Source organism: Falco peregrinus, chromosome 8 (assembly GCF_023634155.1).
Source record: "Falco peregrinus isolate bFalPer1 chromosome 8, bFalPer1.pri, whole genome shotgun sequence".
Lineage (NCBI taxonomy): Eukaryota > Metazoa > Chordata > Aves > Falconiformes > Falconidae > Falco > Falco peregrinus.
Genome location: NC_073728.1, coordinates 58,765,565 through 58,777,786, shown reverse-complemented (window position 1 = coordinate 58,777,786; position 12,222 = coordinate 58,765,565). Strand labels below are relative to the sequence as shown.

General features: G+C 44.9%; 1 long non-coding RNA gene across 5 annotated transcripts in view; it reads left to right on the top strand.

Annotated features, from left to right (window-relative positions):
- LOC114010586 (uncharacterized) overlaps nucleotides 1–12,222 on the top strand; it is a 196,695-nt gene that overhangs the window by 94,585 nt on the left and 89,888 nt on the right. The gene's annotated exons all lie outside the window — the stretch shown is intronic.

Below are 12,222 nucleotides of genomic sequence, written 5' to 3'. Positions count from 1 at the left end.
TCAGGGCTGGCTGAAGTGATGGTTCCCTCCCTCCCTTCCTTATGTTTTTTCCTAAAGGCCATCTCAGATGGTCACCCAGCAAAGAGCATGTAGGCTTTTGACTGGAGGCAATTTCTTCTTGGTGTTGGATGTAGAAATACTGACTTGCTAAGTAAGGAGAACGCTGCGTGCTTGTCTGAGGTCAGTGTGTGATTTCTGCACATTTCCTGTATGTACGGTACTCAGAGCTGTAGGGAGCTACTAATGTGAATTATCTGGGCAGCTGCTATTGGGCTCATACAGCTATCATAGCTTCGCATAAATGTCTATCAAATATGCCAAACTGTCATCACTGAAGAACACTCTGAGCCATTTCTCAAAGGGTCCAGAAATATCTCTTGGTTTGGATATCTAGGAAGCTGCTGGTTTTGCCCTGTTAATTTCTGAAGATGAGGGTTTTGTTTAAAGATTTTTAACAGCAGCAACACCTGGAACTCTGTTATGTTCAGTTGAAGTGGGAAAGATATTAACCTTGAGTGAGCAGAGTTTGCTTTTTAAAAAAATTAATCAAAAGAGTATGTTTTGATACATTAAAAAATGCATGTCATAAAACTGCTGTCTCTGTGCCTGCCAAAGCCAAGAACTGTTCAGGCGTGGGAAAGAGCAAAGAGGAAAAAAACCCAATAAAAACTATCCAAGCCTAAAGGAAATATTAGGAAAAGAGAGGAAAGACAGCCACCTGGGATGCCCGTGAAACAGCTGATTTTAATCCCCTACTGGTGATACATGTTTCCTTAGAAAGGGAATTTATAAATAAAAGAAAAATTGCATGGAGAATGTGCTTGGTCACTATTTTTAACCCTCGGCTTGGGGCCAAAAGCTCTTCTTACAGGCAAGAAACAGTGCTCTCCTTCAGACAGCAGGAATTCTCCTTTCTCATGCACCTCTTCTGCAGAGCTGGTGGTGCTTTAGCGAAGGAGTCCTGGCTTCCAGTTTCATAGAAAGAAGGCAGCAATCGTCACAAACAAACGTGCACAAGGAGGTAGTACAATGGGAACTACTTAGGTTTGAGGAAAATCTTGTATCTGAGAGAAATTTGTAACTGATCAGAAAGGCTGGGAAGAGTTTGGAAATGGTAGCACCAGCTTCGTGCTGCTGAGATAGAATTTGCAATAGCGTGGGGCTTATGAAAATCTTCAGCATTACAGCATTTGCCCTTATGCAGCTGTACGAGAGTTTGGACAGTGGCCAGGATGCCATCTGCAAGTGTCCAACAAAGTTCCAAACACTTTGTAGAATAGATATTGCTCTCCCTTCACTCCCCAACAACAGTTTCAGCCAAGTGGGAACGGAGGAGTTTTATAAGATTAGCAGGCTACAAGCAGTGAGCTAACCTTGTCTGCCTTCAAAGCCAGGGGTATAATCTCTAAATTAAATTTATGTGATTTATCACATCTAGGAAGAGTGGTGAAACAACCAGAAATACTAGAGGAGAAGGGGAGGCAAGATGATAGCCATTGGACTGAAGGGGTTTTCTCTCATCAGTGGTAAAACGCACAACTCAAACCACTGAAATGAGATTCATGCTGGGTCCCCAAACCAAATTTTTCTGAAACACAGAGGTATTTAATATATTACTATCAAAATGCAATATCTCAGGACAGCGACCCATCTGTTATCATGGAGGAATCAGATGGAAAGTGCATTAGAAGTTGGAATTCGTCCCTACTGGGAGAACTGCACTGAGTCACGGTGATGTATGGGATCTGTGCAAAGGGAAGAGAGAAAATACTGTCCCTATGATTTATGTATTGCATAATCACTGCCACTTTCCACAGCATTTCTGTTCTGTTGGCTGCAGCCAACAGCAAAGATAGTTTCCCTCTGACTCCTTTGCAGTCTGATTGTAGGGGTTTTAGTGGTGGAGGAGCTCTGTTAGGACAGTGGAAGTGTGTTTGAAAAGCAAGGAGGAACTAATACAAAAGACAAAGGCCAACAAAAGCTGACCTAAGAGAAGCAATAGCAGATTTGATGCCTTAATGTATAGAGTTGATACATGGAAGGATGGTTTCATTGAGCATCTCATGTGTTTCTTCTTCGCAGCCAGCTTTCATGGCACCCCATAACAGACATTGTGCAAATGTAAATCCATGGAGAACTAACAGGCAATTTGGGCTGTGCAAGACCAGGCTGCCTTCAGAATGGCATGGGCCTACAGCCAGGATCAGTCCAAGAGTCTAGAGAGCTAATGCCACATTTATGTCTGTATAGCTAAAGTAAGAACTAGACCCGGGACGGTTGAGTAAATCTAGTTTCCAGTAATGACAGATTAATAGGATAAGGGAAAGCCTGAAAACACTTTACCCTTTGCTCCCAACATGGTGCTGCCTAATGGCAGAGAGAGTATCTTCTCACTGACGTTGGACCCTGAAGCACGATGATGAGGTGCTTTTTCCTTCTGCAGCTGCAGAGCCTTTGGTGCTCACAATAAAACTCACCATCTTTCCTACCCCTGCACCATTGCTTTCCACTGCTACTTAGCTACCAGAGGTAGTTTGCCTTCATCCAGCTATAAGCCTCTCGCTTTACTTTGATTCTTATGTAACACCTACAGCTAAGATGGGAATAAAGCCACATCCTGAAAACTTACCCCACACCCTTTGCAAAGGGACTGATTAAAACTTACTTGTTATCCTTAGGAAATCTGGCTACCTCCTAAGGAAGAGCTATGAAATAGCTTCCCCGGTTCACCGCTGTGATCTTCTTAGGAATCCTATCATATTTCATTTTTATTATCTGTTATTAGAACTACTCAGGTGGCATATTGAAGAACTCTTGTCAAAAATGTAGCGTTGCTCTTTTATCAGGAATAAATAAAATCTATCTCATAACCTAACGATTCTTTCTGAAATGACTACAGAACCAGGCAAAGAGGAACTGAAGATAATGTATTTTTTTCATTTATTGCATTTAATGTCCATCATCTTTCCTTGTATTTTTCCATCTTTTTTCAATACCCCCCCCTCCCTCCTCGGGTATTTAAAGGCTAGTAAAGACCGTCTTGGTTTGGTTTGGTTTTGCTGAGTTTTGCTGGTTGGCTGAAGCTGGCAGATGGCCAGCCTCACATCCACATAGTCTCTCTTAATACCTGTTGGTGGGGTGCTGCTCCAGGGAGACACCTCATTAAATTCATGTTGGCAAATGTTTGTCACCTTCCCAGGAGCTCTGCGGTGATTAAGGTTGGGATTTTCCTTGCCTAACTTCATCTCTCTGAGCACGTTTGAGACAGATCCAGGATCCATGCTAACAGGCGCTTTCACAGGTATCCAGGATTACTTGCCTTCTAAGGTGCCTTTCTCCCTTTCTGCTGTTGAAGGAGCCTGGGTGACAAGCCTAGGTTACATACCTCATTTTTTTTACGCTTAAAATAAGACGAATTCTATCCTCCAATTCCTTCAAAGCTATTTACTTGATTTTTCTTGCCTGGTTGCCTCTGGCAAGAGGCTGTTTCAGATCAGTTCTTCCCTGCATGAAAAGATTCTTGCTCAATTCCTCCCAGGCTTGACCTTTCTTGAGCTTTTTCATTTATGCCACCTGCTTCCCACATTTGACATAACTCTAAAGAGAATTCATGAGATGGTACGAAACTATTTAGGGCTATGTTTTACCTCCCTCACCTCTGCATCTCCTCTCTCCCAACAGATACAGGTCATGTTAGCCCAGCGCTTCCGCGTGAGGTACCAAGCTGCTGAATCAGTCCTGTATTGCCTAAACTCCTTCTTCACGGCAGCATCCTTGGGGCCATGCTATTGCTTGTTCAGTGTGAGAGAGAGGAAGGACACGAGGAAATTCTTTTTCCTTGGCTGAGTCCCTCGTGCTGGAGGAACCTTAGTGCAGCTGAATGTCTCCAGAGATGCAAGAAGGTTGCTGAAGGCACTACAGTAACTCCATGAAGGAGATTTATGCCGAGTTTTATATGTTGGGAAGTTTTGGAAAAGTGGAATGGATTAATTGCACTTTTTTTTTCTTTCTTTTTTTTTTTTCTTCCCCCCAAACAAACTTTTGAGAACTTTAGGCACACTGGAAAGGAGCTTGGAGGATTGGAGAGCAGCTTCCAAGCTACATATGCATTTTCCTTTTCTTTTTCTATCCAGTTACCCTGAAATTCTCTTCCCTGTTTTCAGATTGTTTCTTTAGCTTGGAAATCAGCATATTGTGGAAGGAAAGGCTGTAAAATCAGAGCATGGTTCAACGTTCCCTGAAAGGCACCGTGATAACATGCACTATAGTTTGTCCACTTTGGGGCTGGCTTTGCATAATTGTTTATCCAGCACTGTGTATTTGCATAACATGAGGCATGTTGGTCACAATCTCAGTTTACTGCTTGCTGAAAAGTAATTCTGTGCCTTTATGTGCTCTCAGGAGCTTTTACCTTAGGTACACACTGAGCCTGTGCACAGCAGTGTAAGGAAAGCTGATACAAAAGAGGTAAAGAGGGTGAGGGTTTTTTGGAGAAAAGGGACTGATGAAGAAATTGGGGAGAGGAGAAGCTGATAAAAATCCTGGGCTTGCTCAGATGCATGGAGAGAAATCAGTCTTTGCTTTGATATGAGGTATGGGGTAGGCCCATTCTGTCCCACTCCAGCTTGTCCCTCCACTGTCCTAGCCTGTCCCTGAGCCCCCCCGGGGTGAGGACTGCACTGCAGCCACCTTGTTAGCTCTGTCCCTGCTGCTTCAGGAATCACCAGATGTATCTGCCAGAGCTAAGTGATCCTGTACTGAGAGGGGAAAAATATCCATTGTAAACCTCACCCAGAACATCAGTGATCTGGAAGAGCAAGTTTCAGGAAGCAGGTGAATGAATGATTTACCACAAGGTAGTTTTGACCCTTGCCAGGGTCATCTTAAACACCGTCTTTCTTTACGGCTGACTGTGCGTAGCGCTGAGAGACTGGTCACAAGGCAGTGATATACGTTTTGCCCATCTTACTCTCCATTACCTGGGATGTAGTGAGAGAGTTTCAGTCTTTGAAAACATATTAGGGAAAGCTTGAGAGGAAAGGAACTGTGCAGTCAGGGACGGTGCGCTCTGCTGGTGCAGTGTGGGCTAGGTGGCTTGTGCCAATTAGTGGAAATGGTTTATTTGGATTCTGCTTTATTTACTCATTGGGCTGATGCAGCTGTGGAGAGTCTGCTGGTTCCTCACCAGCAATGGATTTATATGTAGGCACATTCTGGTTAGTTCCCATAGAAAGAGGTAAAATAAAATAGTTTTTAATTTGGAGAGTTGTTAGCTGCTGCTCCCCAGGACAGGAGAGATTCCCTACTCCTTGGAGACTTTACATTAAAAGCTGATGTCTCACACCCCAGGTTCAGCCCACCAAACTTTGGTCCTGAAGCATCTACATTAACCTCCACACAACCTCCCCTTTCAGTCTGCAGCGTGTGAAAGGCACCTGCACTGGGCTGACCTCAGAGGAGCAAATCATCCTTTGGAGACATCTCTCTGCCCCAGCAAGGGCCCAGGATGACTAGTTACTATTTCCATTTTCAGCATCCCAGTTAAATGCCTCCAGTCCTGTGGGGTGAAGCTCTGTCTGTCTCCCAGTTAAACTACTGGTGTTTAATGAAGCCCCTCACTACAAGACAGACATTGAGGTGCTGGAGTGCATCCACAGAGGAGCAAAAGAGCTGGGGAAGGGTCTGGAACATGAATCTTATGAGTGGCTGAGGGAACTAGAGTTGCTCAGCCTGCAGAAAAGGACGATCGGGGGGACCTCATTGCTGTCTACAGCTGCTTGATAGGGGGGTGTAGGCAGGTGGGGGTCATTCTCCCAAGTTACAAGCAATAGGACCAGAGGAAACCGTGTCAGGTTATGCCAAGGGAGGTTTAGGTTGGATGTTAGGAAAAATTTCTTCACTGAAAGGGTTGTCAAGCACTGGAACAGGCTGCCCAGGGAGGTGGTGGAGTCACCATCCCTGGAGGGATTTAAAAGACGTGTAGATTCAGCGCTTGGGGATGTGGTTTATGGTGGACTTGGTAGTGTTACGTTAATGGTTGGACTCCATGACTGTAAAGGTCTTTTCTAACCTAAACAATTCTATGACTCTGTGTGGGTTTTCCAGAGGCAGGAAGGGGGATCCTTATACTTTCCACCTTAGAAGGGAGGTGTCCCTTGTCCTGTGTTAACAGAGTGATGGCACCCTTTGTGCTGTAAGGACTTTAATTTCACGGTGAGAAAGTAGGAAAATGCTAGATTTTTGTCTGCGTGAAATCTTTGAATCTGCTGAATACTTACGAGGCAACAAAACTTGCAAAAAGCCTGGAAAGGGGCTGATTTACAACTGCTTTGTGGGCGTAATTTTCTTTGCTTACTTGTCCTAAGCTTTATTTGCTTTGGGAGAATATTACTGTGCGTGTTTCAGTGTGACATTTACAGTTTTCCTCATGCAAATTGGCCCAGCGGCAGCTCAGGGACAGCAGACCATGAACTTATCAGGGTTGGCAGGGAGAGTGTGCGGCGAAGTCAATACGGGGGTGTGATTTCTCCTCCCTGCAAGAAGGGAGCTGGATCGGTTGCTGTGCAAGGATGCTCTGGAGAGCTGATGCAGAATTATTTTCTTTTTGCTTCAGTTGCCCTTTTTCTCAGCAAAAATCAAACTAGTATTTTGGGGCCATGCTGCCCAGTTTCAAGCCTTGAGGCATTTTTTTCACCAAATGTGATGCTATTTACTTTATTATTTATCTGTCTGTTTGGGTATTTTTAAGAAAAGTTGTGAGAATATGTATTGTTCCTCCTTCCTTCTTCCCCAGACACTTTCACAAATTCGAAAATCATCTCATATAATTTTGTTTAAAAGAAGAAAAGAAAACTCATTTTGGAGCAAAATTTGAATGTCTATCTAGAACAAAATACTTTGGAAGCAGTGAAAATGAGGTTTCATAATTGGAATTGATTTTTAAGGTTCACCATGCAGTTTGCTCTCAAGTCCCCATGGCAGTGCAGGGAAAGAAGATGCAAAACAAGAACAGGGATGGTACAGTGACATCAGGCACTGTAGAGCTGATGGGTGGCTGTGGTGGCGTTATAAGCAACAAACCCATGGTGTGGCTGCATGCTGCAGTGTAAGGTGAGATACTGCAATTGTCTGAAGAGATGAAGATGCTAGTTTTGCTAACGTCTTGGAGTAAGGTAAACTATGCAGCAAGAGAGGCACAGCTTTTATATTTGGTTAGATATGGCACTGATTTATATCAGGAAGGAGTTTCATGCAGCGGGGCGCTATAGGGAGGCAGTTGCTTGTGATTTACTCATTGTGGCAAACTTGCTTTGAGTTTTACTTTTAAAAACCCCTGTGTAGTCTCTTTTTTCCTGCCTCCCTCTCCTGCGCTGAGCAGCACTAAACACTGTTTGCCACTGAGGACATTTACACTAATTTTTGAAAAAGCGCTGATGAAGCAGGACACACTTTTATTGCTGTCACAATATCTCTCAAGCTTGCTTCCTTGATTGCGTTTGTAAAACACCGACCTTAATAAAGTTCAAACCCCAAGGAACGGATGGTGCAGACGGTAGCCCCTGAATGACAGCCCATCTGCTTGTGTGTCTTGCAGGCCAAAATGACTTCATTACAAGGCAGTATTAAGCTGAGTGCAGAAGCTGGCAGGAAAGCTCAGCTTTGCTGTATCTACTGCTATGCTCTTGCCCCATTTGATCCCATGGTGCGTGCCAAGGTAATTGGCACACAAGTTCTGTCCCTCCTGCTGGGAGATGCTTTCATTACCCAGCGTGTTTCCTGCAAGCGGGGAAACATGCGCTTTGCATGTCAGCATATTTGCACGCTGGTGTAGGACACAGATGGACGACTGCCTCCTAATGAAGGGTGCACAGGGTTAGCTAAAAATTTAGACTGCAAGAGAAGAAGGGGAGGCAGGGCATGGTGAACGGGCTACTGTAATGCAAGGACACTTCTATTCCTGATGCCCATCTTTACCTGCCTAGGAAGCTTTAAAAAAAGACTTTTCAGCTAGATGCTCTCAGTGCTATGACAAACAAAAGCTGGAAGTTTGGGGACCCTGCTCTGGACCCTTTAATCATACACTATGAGTCTGGAAGACTCCTGATGCGTGTAGGTCAACATCCACATTGCTCAGAAATGAATGGGCACGCATCCTGGCATCCAGCAGTCCAGGCTGCCGGTGGTTGGGAACAGCCAGCTGACCCCCTCCCAGAACAGTCCAAATCAGAAGGACTATCAGGTCTGTCTCTTCTGAAGAGGAGGCTCCTTAGGCTGAAAATCATAGCATTTAACCTGCTGTCACAGGTAAGAAAGGTTTCTCTTCCCTTAGCTGGAAAAGGCTTGAGCCAAGTCCTCAGTATGCTTTGATCTCCTGTTTAAGTCTGCAAATATGCCTCAGCTCCAGCCTGAGGCTTCTGCAAGTCAGCCAGTCTGCAGTGCTGTTACTCTTTTCTGGGTTTGACCTGCAGGTATCGTGCTTCTGTCTTCTTTGCCTCTCCTGAAATTATACAGTGTGTTTATCCCCAAATTCATCACTGCCACCCTTTTCCACCCTGGATGCCTCTTGCCCTCACAGTCCTGCCATTGCACATATCTCCCAGTCAGAACCCTTCCCTGGAAGCAGAGATGCCTCTGATGAAGCTGCTGGAGAGGTTCATCTCAGCTCTGAGCTGCAGCCGTCTCTCCATGCACATTTACGATGGCAGCACACTCTCCACAGCCAGAGGCCCTACTATTTCAGTCCTGGCCTTGGTCTGGGAAGACTGCGGTGGCAGATTATGTTGTGATTCTGTAATAATGATAAAAGGTTGGGTGGGCACGGAGCTGTGTATGCTTATAGCTGACTTAACAGGAGCTAATTAATTTTCCCAGCATCGTGATTCACTGGGGCAGCATTTTCTCCGTCTGTGGCTGAAACCCTCTCCAAAGCTTTGTCCTGTCAAAGTCACTGACATGGGATGGTATCAGACACACGTGTTCTCACCCCGTGCTTGCACCATTTAATTGCTGCTTCCTGTTCCTCCATATACTTTTGGGGTCCAAATGAATATGGAAGTTACCTCCGAATGAAAAAGGATTGAATCTACTAAGTCTTGTTGGATTTTTTGCATGTAGTATTTCCTGGGTTATGTACTGCCTCTCCCTCTTGAGGCATCTTGGTGAGGATGTTGTGCCTACAAATCATGTCTTGGTGAGAATCAGACTGGGTACTGGGTCCTGTTGGGGAATCAGTAGCTGGGGATAGTGACTGAAGTTTTTTGGCAATTTGCTTTCAAATATCTTGGCAACAGGAGTAATTTTGATCTGATGAAATAGATGTAGAGCAAAGAGGAAGCCATCTCCCAGGCCAGAAAGGGCAGCTTATATAATTTCCTCAACACTGGCTTTAAGACAATCCAACTGTCCTAAAGCAGAAAATCCTGTGGGTTTCTTCTCCCTTCTTTCTTTGATCTTGGCACTTACTTGGGAAACATAGGCTGCTAGAGGTGTTGAGACATATCTGGGCTCTCAGTAAGAGTGGGGTTCTTCTGGGGCTGGATAAGTGAGGATAAAAAACCTGGTGGCACAGACCATCTTCCTTTGCCATTGAAAAAACTGCAGGACAGGTATTTGTTTGCAGAGTCATTGCACTATTTCCATGTGAGAAGTATGTTAAGGTGCCTCTAGATGTTACAAACCTGATTCTTCCCTGGTCAAACATCTACACCTTGCAGCAACAGCTATCAGTGTAACAGCGTATGCGTGAACAATCCCCAGGCTTTGTCTGGAGGAGAGGGAACAGTAGATGGCCTGTCTGAATTTTCTCCATCCTCCCCGGAGCCCAACTGGTACACTGTTTCCAGTCTTGTTTGGCTAAGGAAGCTGAGGATCAATGTTTTTGACTTGTCAGTATTCTTGTCCAGCTTCTTTTTTTATCCTGCTCTCACTCTTATTGCTATCTCCATTGCAGTTGTTTTGTTTTTACTTCTCTTTATTTCCACCTCTGCTCCTTTGTGGCACAACCTTTCCACATCTTTAAGCTCATGGCCCTTGTTCTGTATGTTTGATATGGTTTTAAGTAGCTTTGTTGTTTCTTTTCCCTCCTCAGTCCCTCCAGAATTGGTATCACTGTCAGGTCATAATTTTTTAGCTCCTATGGATTTTAGCTCCACTTCATCCTGCTGTTGTAACTAAGGTCTCTCAGTCCTGGACTAACTTGCTGCATCCTGGTCACAGCTTCTGCATGTCTTTGTAATGATCCTTTGTTAGACTGCTGTCAGCAGCTCAATGAGTTTTCAAATATTATCCCTCTCTGTCTGCTGTTCCTGAAGCTTTATTAGTGAATTCAGCCTCATACCCTGGATTTCTGAGTGAGGAGAACAGGGCCTTTCTCACTCCTGTCACTGATCCCAGCGAAATGGCTTGATGAGAGGTGGAGATGAGAATTAAGCGTTGATTTCTCCAGTGTCAATGCCATGATCATGAGAGTCTCTGCTGCTGCATGGGATGTTGCTCTGGAAGGAGACAAGAGCTGCAGAAAGTGCTCATTTACTGTGGTTTGCTTTGTGCCCTTTGCCTCTCATCCTGACTCTAGGCACCACTGAGAAGAGTTTGGTCTTGTTGTCTTTACTTCCTCCATCAGGTATTGGCACACATCGTTAAGGTCTCCTTGAGTGTTCTCCAGGCTAAGCAACCCCAGCTTTCTCAGCCTTGCCTTGTACATCAGGCACTCCAACCCCTTAGTCATCTCCACAGCCCTTTGCTGGACACCCTCCAATATGTCCATATCTCTCTTGTTCTGGGGAGCCCAGCACTGGACACAGCACTCCAGATGTATCTCACCAGTGCTGAGTGGAAGGGAATGACCACATTTCCCTCGACCTGTGGCAACCCTCTGCCTAGCACACGCTACGATGCTGCTGGCCCACTTTGCCATAGGGGCACACTTGCAGACCCATGTTCAACTTGTCCACCAAGACAGTGAGGAGCGCTGCATGCTTCGGTGTCTTTCCATTTAATTTCTGTCATTAGTGTTTCTTCTGGCTGCTGAAGCCATTTCTGTTTGTATTAGAGTGTTCTAGTTTGTGCTGAGTATTATCAGATTGCAATTTGATGCGAAATGGGCAAAAGCTGATTGAAGGGCCAAGGCAATTCTCTCCCTCATCATCTTCCAGAGTAAGCACTGCTGTTGTAAGCTCCAAAACCACCTGTGAATGAAAGAATGTTCTTAAATTCTTGGATGACTTCCAGCATCTATCTGTGGGGAGGATAATCTTTCTGTGAAGAAAGGATGGAAGCCTGTGTGTATACAAAGGTGACATTAAACTGAGCTACCCTTCCACTCACATTTGTTAATAATCCATCGCGTGCGTTCCTGAGGCTTAAAGGCCCAGTGCGAATTTCTTCTCAGGAAGAGGAGCTTTGTACAATATGGTTTTCTGGGCCCTAGAGACAAGCAAATCTTCCTCAAATATTTTGAACCATTGATGGATATTTGTTCGTAGCTTTAAACGTTCCTGTCGTACCAGCCTCGTTTCTATCCAGGTGACAGTTTCTTGTGGCAGGAGGGTGAGACGGTGGCTCATCCACATCAGGATGAAGATTTCTCAGCGCAGCTGGGAGTCCCCAGGGCTTGCCTGGGAAGTGACTTGGATGCTCTGCACAGCGATAGGATAACAGAAGAGTCTGCCTCTAAAGTAGCAAAAAGGGCTTCCCAAGCTCCTTCAGAGACCTGTCGGTTCATTCAGATTTCCATGCTGAACCTGAGAAAAAATTTCCAAGAATTGCAGCCTCTTCAGTGATCCCTCTTCTTCTGTCATCTCTGATAACTGGCTGTGCAGCAGGTGTGGAAAAAAACTGCCCAACCTTTTTTCTCTGCCTGTGGCGATCCTGAGGTGCTCTCGCATCCCCCTCTCCCAGAGCCACCAGAAAAAGCTGGTGTTATTCTCAAACAAAAAAATCCCACCCAGAAACATAAAAGTTTTTTTTTTTGCTGTGGAGGGTCATCAGTAGGTGGATTACAGCCTGAAAATCCCCTGGCAGTTCTTGGAAAATAGGATTTAGATCTTTGTATAAAGGCAACTTTTATTAAGCAAACTGCTATCCGGTTGGCTCCCCGGAGTGCTGACCTAGGTGAATTTAGGAAGTTTTTAGCCGAGAAATTGGAGGGACATGGTTATCTGTCACAGACCTAAAAACGTTGCTGGTGCCCCCAGGGATGATGCTTCGATACAGATGTAGGAA